The sequence below is a fragment of the Carlito syrichta genome, unplaced genomic scaffold, assembly GCF_000164805.1.
Source record: "Carlito syrichta isolate Samal-C Ts95f unplaced genomic scaffold, Tarsius_syrichta-2.0.1 Scaffold302387, whole genome shotgun sequence".
Taxonomy (NCBI): Eukaryota; Metazoa; Chordata; class Mammalia; order Primates; family Tarsiidae; genus Carlito; species Carlito syrichta.
In genome coordinates, this window is record NW_007246483.1 from 66,215 (window position 1) to 75,131 (window position 8,917).

General features: G+C 36.7%; 1 pseudogene; it reads left to right on the forward strand.

The window, feature by feature from the left end:
• Positions 1–1,819: 1,819 nt before the first annotated feature.
• Positions 1,820–2,553, forward strand: LOC110595501 (annotated as a pseudogene).
• Positions 2,554–8,917: the final 6,364 nt, after the last annotated feature.

Genomic DNA, 8,917 nt, shown 5'->3' on the forward strand with positions numbered 1-8,917 from the left:
ACAGAGTGAGAATCCAACTCAAAAAAAAAAAAAAAAAAAATTACATATCATTCTTATGATGACTAAGAAAGTTATGACAAATGAAATTATTTGATTAAGATATTCCTAAAAATCTTCATGCTGATAGTTAAACATATATAAACATTATAACATCATTGTAATAATATATACACAGGGAGGACCCTTAAAAACAATATTTGTAAACAATGTGTATTTATTCTTACATGTTTAAACTTCAGTCACTTTGAAAGTACTCTCCTTTTGATGCGATACACCCATCAGGACACTTTTCCACTGCTCAAAACAGTTTTTGAACTTATCAATTTTGATGTCTTTTAGTATTTTTGCCATTTTTTGTTTCACTTCTTCCACTTCAGCAAAAACGTTTCCCTTTGAGGAGGTTTTTCATCCTGGAAACAAACAAAAAATGTTGTTTGGGGAAAGACTGTGTGAATAGAGAGGGTGGAGCGTGGGGGTCATGACAGTTTTGGTCAACAACTGCTGAACACTCAGTGCAATGCCAGCAGATGTACTCATAAATCGCCGATCATGAAATGGGCAAACACGTTGAAAGAATGGCCAAAAAGTGCTCACTGAAGCTGAACACAGCCTCTCTCAACAATGTTAGCTGGTACACTGATGCTGATGGGTTCCTAGAACACTTACCTAGCAGAGAAAACCTGTACTACAAGGAACCTACCTCCACAAATAATTCCAACAATTCTTAACTTTTTTCACAACAGCTTAAGAATCTGAAGCAATGCTTAAAGACATCCTATTATTCGTCAACATATTTTAAAATCTCCTGAAGTTTAAGATTATTTTGATATAATCTCTCATTTGTAAGCAAAAATATGCAGCTATTTAAACATTGACAAGGTAATAAAAATATTAGCATCATCTGGTTGAATAGATTATTCATTTGTTTATTTGTTTATTGAACAATTCATTTGGAATTGCAGTACTCGGTTAAAAAAAAAAATCACATCACATACATGTCTAATTCTTCCTCCCTTATGCTATGCAAATATTTAAGAAATGCTATAATGAAAGTCCAATTTTTAAATAATGACAATCTCCTCTAAGTTACTGGGAAAAAATGAAAATTAAGAAGATGCTATCAAGGGATTTCATTTAAACTCTTCAAGAATTAGCTATTATATATAAATAATTATTAATTTCACAAAAGTTTTACATACCTTTTCAATTATCTAATTTGCAGTCAACTTTTCTGCTGTCAAATAAAACTTAATCCTTGTATGTTCTTTCATGCTCAAATTTGTTTATTTTTCTCTAAATTATTTACTTGTTTTCTCAGTTTTTCTAGTCATGCTAAGTTCAGTCTCACACCAACTTAGACTTTTAGTTTGTCTAAGTCTTTTTCATACGTATTTGCTTCATTTATTATAGATTCTGAGTGTTTCATGCAGCCAGTCACATTTCTATAGCATTATTCGTGTTACAAAACCAATTTATGTGAATCATACAAAGCTTAGCATATATAGGTGATATACAATAGAAAAATTATCACTTTTTTTCTAAAGTATTGCTAAACATATCGGCATCTGTTTCTCTACTTCTTGCTCCTTTAGGTCATAAATCTACCTCACCTCTAAATGGTCAAATGCAATATTGTGACAGGCATCTGTAGATTTCTTGTAATTTAATCCAATATAAAAGTTCGTATTTTGAGAGGTGGCTGGCAGAGGCGCAGTCTGGGCGCTCCTGCCATATGGGGCTGGTCTGAACCGAGTAGGGGATACGCTGGGCCTGGCCAGCCAGGTCCCATGGGTGGAGACACAGGGAGTAGTTGGTGGGCGTGCTGTTGGTGGCCGCTGACGTGCCAGTGTGCGTGGCAGTGGGCACGTCCAGCACGCGGCAGACAGCCACCAACTGCTTCGTGGTGTCCCTGGCTGTGGTCGACGTGGCCGTGGGGCTATTCGCCATCCCCTTTGCCCTCACCATCAGCCTTGACTCTGCACTGACTTCCACTCTGCCTCTTCCTCCCTTGCTTAGTGCTGGTGCTCTCGCACAGCTCCATTTTCAGCCTCCTGGCCGTGGCCATGGACAGGAATCTGGCAGTCTGGGTCCCTCCAGCTCAGGTATACAAGTTTGATTACTGGGACTCCAGCAAGAGGGGTCATTGCTGTCCTCTGGGTCCTTGCCTTTGGCACCCGATTGACTCCATTCCTGGGGTGGAACAGTAAAGACAGGGCTACCAATAACTGCACAGAACCCTGGGATGGAACCATGAATAAAAGCTACTTCTTGTGAAGTCTCTCTTTGAGAATGTGGCTTCCAAGAGCTACAGGGTATATTTCAATTTCTTTGGGTGTGTTCCACCCCCGCTGCTCATAATCCTGGTGATTTACATCAAGAACTTTATGGTGGCCTTCATGTAGCTTCAGCGATCTCAGCTGATGAACCACTTAAGGACCATTATTCAGCGGGAGCATCAAGTGGTAGTCACGGGGGATGATTGTAGGGTTATTTGCTCTGTGCAAATATTTTTTAATGAGAAGGCAATGGGAAAAAAAAAGTTGGTTGTACTGAAAATGTGTGCTTGTTCCTAGGAAGGTGACCTGGAAACGTAAAAGTATAATTATTCAATCAAGGAACTGTTGTATTAATTTAGGGAAATCATGTCTCACATGTTCTTACATAGAATTATCATCACGTAACAATTTTAAGCTCCATTATTTTCCATATATAGAAAACTACCTTAGAGGAAGAAACTGGTGAAATAGAATCCCTACTCTATCAAATTCCCCCTTTTAGAGTGAGGTAGTGAAATTTGCTTCTGTCCCAAATTCCAAAGTGAGAAAATTTTACTATGTAAAATTATATAACTGTGTGTGTATATTAGGTGGAATAAAAATAAAACTTTTAAAAGGACAAAAAAGCTTATATTTTATTTTATAGATAGTTATACACTATTTAATAAAACCTAGCTATAGATACTTATGCTATTTTCAAACATTGATTTATTTAAAATTGATACAATGGCTTTTTTATTTTAGTGATTTTCTTCTCATTCTTCTTAGAAGGATTTTGTATTAAAAGATATGAATATTGTTGAAGCATTTTAAGTTGCAATTTAACATATGTTCAATACTGAAAACAGAAAAACAAAAGAGACACAGGAAAGCCCAATGAGGGGGAAATTTACCAAGTCATACTTCCCTAGCATAACTACTTTTTAACTTTCCCTCTGTTTTTTAGTTTTCTTTTCCACATTATTTGCATTCTCATGAGACAAATGTTACCACACTATATGTGTTTACGTGCCATTTTGTAACTTAATTTTTTATGCTGGAAGAGTTTATTAATACACTCACATGCTGATCAATACTTCTTACACTTGTGCTTTTTAATTGCATAGGATTACATCATATTAATATAGCAAATGTGTTTAACCATCTACTGTTTAGATAATTTCCACCTTAACTTGTGATTAATATGGTAAAACTTTGTAAATATTTACGATTAAACCATAAAGATATCATAAATTTCTCGATGGTTATCTAAGTGCTCTAATACTCAGCATTATGTACTTATTATAGATTTTCTGGGTCAACATTTACAATATATTTATATAACGTAATAAGTACTGCCAAAAGTTCACTAAAAAAATTTACCATAACTTATGTTCCTGTGAGCAGAAGCTTTTCTTGCTTTGTCAGCAACATTGGCTAGCATAAACTTTTGTGTGTGTAAGTCTTAAAGGTGAAAATGCATAATGATTAATTTGTAATATCCATTTTCTAGGCTTTTAAAAAATATTTTCTGCATTTTTCGATTTATTTTTGTGAGTGCCCAATAAAAAAAGATGGCTTCCTGCATAATAAACATTTGTATACCTAACCCTGAATTGTACTCCACATATTTAAAATTAAAAAAAAAAATGGTTTATCCCACATAGAACATTCAAAAATAATTCAACAAAGAAGATATCTACCAAATTATGGGCCATGTATAAGGGAATCAGAAGGACAAAAAATCTGAGGACTAGTAAAAGCAGAGAGAGCTATTGCCAAGTCCAACTTGAACTGACAAGGAAATATACTGTCATCAGAACCCAGAGACACAGAGCTATGTGGAGAGAATAGCTGTTAGGGTCTGTGAGCTTAAGTTCAGTTACCCTGGATTACCCAAGGAGAAAGAAACAGAAGACTAATGATGCACTGTCTTCATTCTTTTCTCCTTCTAAGGTTCATATTGGCTACATTCTAAAGCCAGTACATAAGAAAACGCAGAGAATAAAGCTGGATTCAGTGTGTATCCTCAGTGTTAAAGAGAAGTCATCCAGCACAAAGATCTTTGTTCAGGCTCATAAGGATGTTGTTGTCCCTTTCCAAGCCTATATTATATTCATGTATATGTCAAATGCAATGACCTTTTATAGTATATGATGCATATATCTTTTCCACATTTTTTTTTAGGTTTGCTGTTTCTTACTTAAAGAAATTATTCAAATTTATGTTACCAAGAGAATCTTTTACTTTATGGTACTTGCCTTTGTAGCAAAAAAAGCCAAATACACACACCATACACGCAATACATGTATTATGCTTTAGTACATTACTGATCTGTTTGTCATACATAAACATCTGATTCTTCTAAAATTCAAATGACAAATGATCTGAGGTAGATTTCTTTACAAAAATTTACTAGTTAGATAACTATATTTAGATTTATCTACCTGTCTATAGATAACTGATTTGAAAACATTTTAGTGTCTATCTATTTTAATAAGAAAAGAGAGAAGAAACATAAAATAGGTATAAATATACATTTATAGGTAGCTATAAGAAGGGGAACCCTCTAAAATGGAAGTTATCTATAAAAAAATTGTGTATTTATTCTTACATGTTTAAAGTTTAGTTACTTTCAAAGTACTCTCTGTGTGATGCAATGCACCTATTGAGTTACTTTTTCCACTGCTCAAAACAGTTTTTGAACTCATTCATTTTGATGCCTTTTAGTGTTTCTGTCATTTTTTGCTTCACCTCTTACACATGGCAAAACATTTCCCTTTGAGGACATTTTTCATCTTGGGAAACAAAGTTGCTTGGGAAGAGATTGGTTAAAAGGAGAGGGTGGGGCATAGGGTCATGTCATTTTGGGACAAAAACTGCTGAACACTCAACAGGGTGTGGGCAGGTGTGCTAGTAAATCACCCATTGTGAAATGGGCAAACACGTTGAAGGAATCTCAAAAAAAACTTCACTGAAGCTAAACCTAGCCTCTCACAACAACACTAGCTGGAACACTGATACCCATGGGTTCCTAGAACACTCACCTAGCAGTAGAAACCAGTACTACAAGGGGCCCACCTTCCAAAAAATAATACATTTTGGGGGGAGTCATTTAGTGTATAGATGTAGATAAAGTTAGGGTATTTATGGTAACTACCACCTCAAATATTCATCATTTCTATGAGTTGGAAACATTTCAATTTCTTCTTTTTTTTAAAGATTTTATTTATTTTATTCTATTTATTTAATTATTATAAAGATGTGGGGTACAATTCAGTGTTAGATATACAAACATTGACTATGCAGATAACTTTGTTGATGAGGTATGCTCCTCCATTCCCTAGCAGTTTCCTTCAACTGCCAGTCCCACCCCCACTCTCTTGACAGTTTCCCACTACTGCCAATCCCTTTCTTATAGTATTATAATTATTCAAGGTCTGCTTATGAGTGAGAACATATGGTACTCTCTTCTTTGTTTCTGTGATAGATCACTGAGTATGATCTACTCTCAATTCATCCAAGTTGCTGCGAAGTCAATATGTTTGTCCTTTATGGCTGGATAATATTCCATTGTGTATATGTACCACATTTTTTTAATCCAGCCCAGCTTTGATGGGCAGCATGGTTGGTTCCACATTTTTGCTATTGTGAGTACAGCTGCAACAAATGTGTGTGCAGGTATCTTTTTTTGTAGATTGATTTGAGTTCCTCTGGGTATGCTCCCAATAGTGGAATTTCTGGGTCTTATGAAAGGTCAATTTCTAGTTCTTCCAGAAATGGCCACACTGTCTTCCAAAGAGGTTGAATTACTTTGCATTCCCACCAGCAGTGTAGAAGTGTTGTTTTTTCTCCGCATCTTCACCAGCATCTGCTGTTGTTTGTTTTATTAATGATGGCTATTCTTACTGGGATTAGGTGGCGTCTCAGTGTGGTTTTGATTTGCAATTCTCTGATGAGTGAGGCTGAGCATTTTTTCATGTTCCTGTTGGCTGCCCGTATATCTTCTTTTGAGAAGTGTCTATTCACGTCTTTTGTCCACTTTTTAATGAGACTGTTTGTTTTTTTCCTTTTAGTGCGTTTGAGTTCCTTGTAGATCCTAGATGTTAGGACCTTGTCAGAAATGCCGTTGGCAGATATTTTTTCCCATTCTGTGGGCTGTCTCCCTGCTCTTTTGACAGTTTATTTTACGTTGCAAAAGCTCGTCAGTTTGATGAGGTCCCACTTGTCTGTCTTATTTCTTATGGTGTGGGCACTTAGGTTTCTGAACAGGAATTGTTTGCCAGTTCCAATTTCCATAAGGGTGTCTCCTGTGTTTTCTAAAATTCTTATAGTTCAAGGTTTTACATTTGGGTCTTTCATCCATTTAAGAGTTGATTTTTGTATATGGTGTTAGGTAGGGGTCCTGTTTCAATCTTCTGCACGTGGTCAGCCAGTTTTCCCAGCACCATTTACTGAATAGGTTCTCCTCTCCCCAGTGGTTGTTGTTGGAGGCTTTGTCAATGATGAGTTGGTTGAGGAACTGGGGCTTTGCTTCCAAAGTCTCTATCCTGTTCCATTGGTCTATGTGCCTGTTCTTGTACCAATACCAGGCTGTTTTGATTACTGTAGCCTTATAGTAAAGTCTGAAGTCTGGAATTGTGATACCTCCTGCTTTGTTTCTTTTACTAAGGATTGTTTTGACTATTGCTAAGGATTGTTTTGGCTATTTCAATTTCTTCTAGCTATTTTGAAATACACAATACATTATTGTTAACTATAATCATCCAGTTTTGCTATCAAACATTGGAACTTTTTCTTTCTATCTAACTATATATTTTTACCCACTAACCAACCTCTCTTCTTTCCACCTGCTACTCACACAGTCCACAGTCTTCCCGGGCTCTGGTAAGTATCATTTTACTCTCTACCTCCATGAAACCAACTCTTTTAGCTCACAAATATGACCAAGAACACATGAAATTTGTCTTCCTGTGCCTGACTCATTTCACTTAACATAACATCCCATTCATAGTGCTTCAAATTACGGGGTCTCATCTTTTTTAGTGACTGAATAACATTCCAAGGTGTAAATATACCACATTTTCTTTGCACATTCTTTCATCGATGGACATTTAGGTTGATTCCATATTTTGACTGTGCTGTAATAAATATGGGAGTGTAGATATTCTATTGATACTTTATTGTCTTTCCTTTGGTAAATACTTAGTAGCTGGATTGCTAGATTATATGATAATTCTATTTTTAGTTTTCTGAGAAATCACCATACAGCTTTCCATAATGGCTGTACTAATTTACATTCCCACCAAGAGTGAGTTTTCTTTTCTTCATATCCTTACTAGCTTCTGTTATTTCTAATTTATTGTCAATTTTAATTAATCAAGGCTACATAATATAATTTTTTAGATAACCACAAACATGAAAAATTAAATTATACAAATAAGAGTTAATATAGAAGAAAATAAGGATTAAACATTATCAAGTAAAATAAAATAAGAAGAAAATTCTCTTTCTTTTCTCCACTTTTGTCTCTAAAAAATCGTATTTCTGTTCTGAAGCAACGTTGAAATAATTGCTTTTATAAATAACACTAAATGTTGAAATAAATAACTTGTGTTTAAGTGAAGCAAATGTTAAAACAAGTAACTAGAGGCAAGATGGCAACAGAACCAGTGGGAGTGTAAAAGGCTCTACAAGGGTGAGTGTCTTTTTTTTTTTGAGTTGGAGTCTTACTGTCACCCAGACTGGAGTGCAGTGGCCGCTCCCGGCCACCGCAGCCTCGACCTCCTGGGCTCTGGCAATCCTTCCGCCTCAGCCTTCCAAGTAGCTGGAACTACAGGCACGCGCTACTGCCCAGCTAATTTTTTGATTTGTTGTAGAGATGAGGTCTCGCCTGCCCAGGCGGGTCTCGAACCCGCGGGCTCAGGCAATCCATTCACCTCAGCCTCCAAAGATGCGGGATTACAGGCTGAGCCACCGAGCCTGGCTGGGTGAGTGTCTTTAAAGACAGTCTGCATGAGAGGGTGAGTGCAGCTGGATGAGTGAAAGTTTGTTTGAGGGGAGACTCAGGATCAAGCACCCACACCCCTCTGAGATTGACCATTGCTCATCCAAGAGAGGAGACTGCAATAGTGGACCCTGAGAGATGGTTGCCACAGCCCCATGCTGGACCAGTCATGGACACATGTAATCTAAGTGGGGGACAAGGTGGCAATAGCAGCAGCAACGAATAAGTTGGGTGAGTCTCGATCTGATTCACCCTTCTCCCACAGCAGGCCATGGGGCGTCTGGCCCATGCTAAGAGCGACCTAATCAGCCTGCATTGAGAGAGGAGGAGAGGGACTGGGGACTGTGGCCTGCTCTCTACCCAAGCAGCAGTCAGAATCAGCAGTGGTGCTTGGGAAAAGAACCTGAGGTTCCAGAAATTGCCACAGAAGGAGCTGAGCTCTTTTTTCTTTTCTTTACTTTTTTAAAATTTGTTTTCATTTATGTTTTAGTTGTTTTTTTTTTTTTTGAGTTTTTTAATTTTTCTGTTTGTATATGGGTATTTTTGAGGGCAATTGTATCACTGGGGTTTTTTTGGGGGGGGTTGTATGTTTGATTTTGTTTCTTTTTTGTTTGTTTTTATTTGTTTCTTGGTTTATTTGTTAGTTAGTATGCAT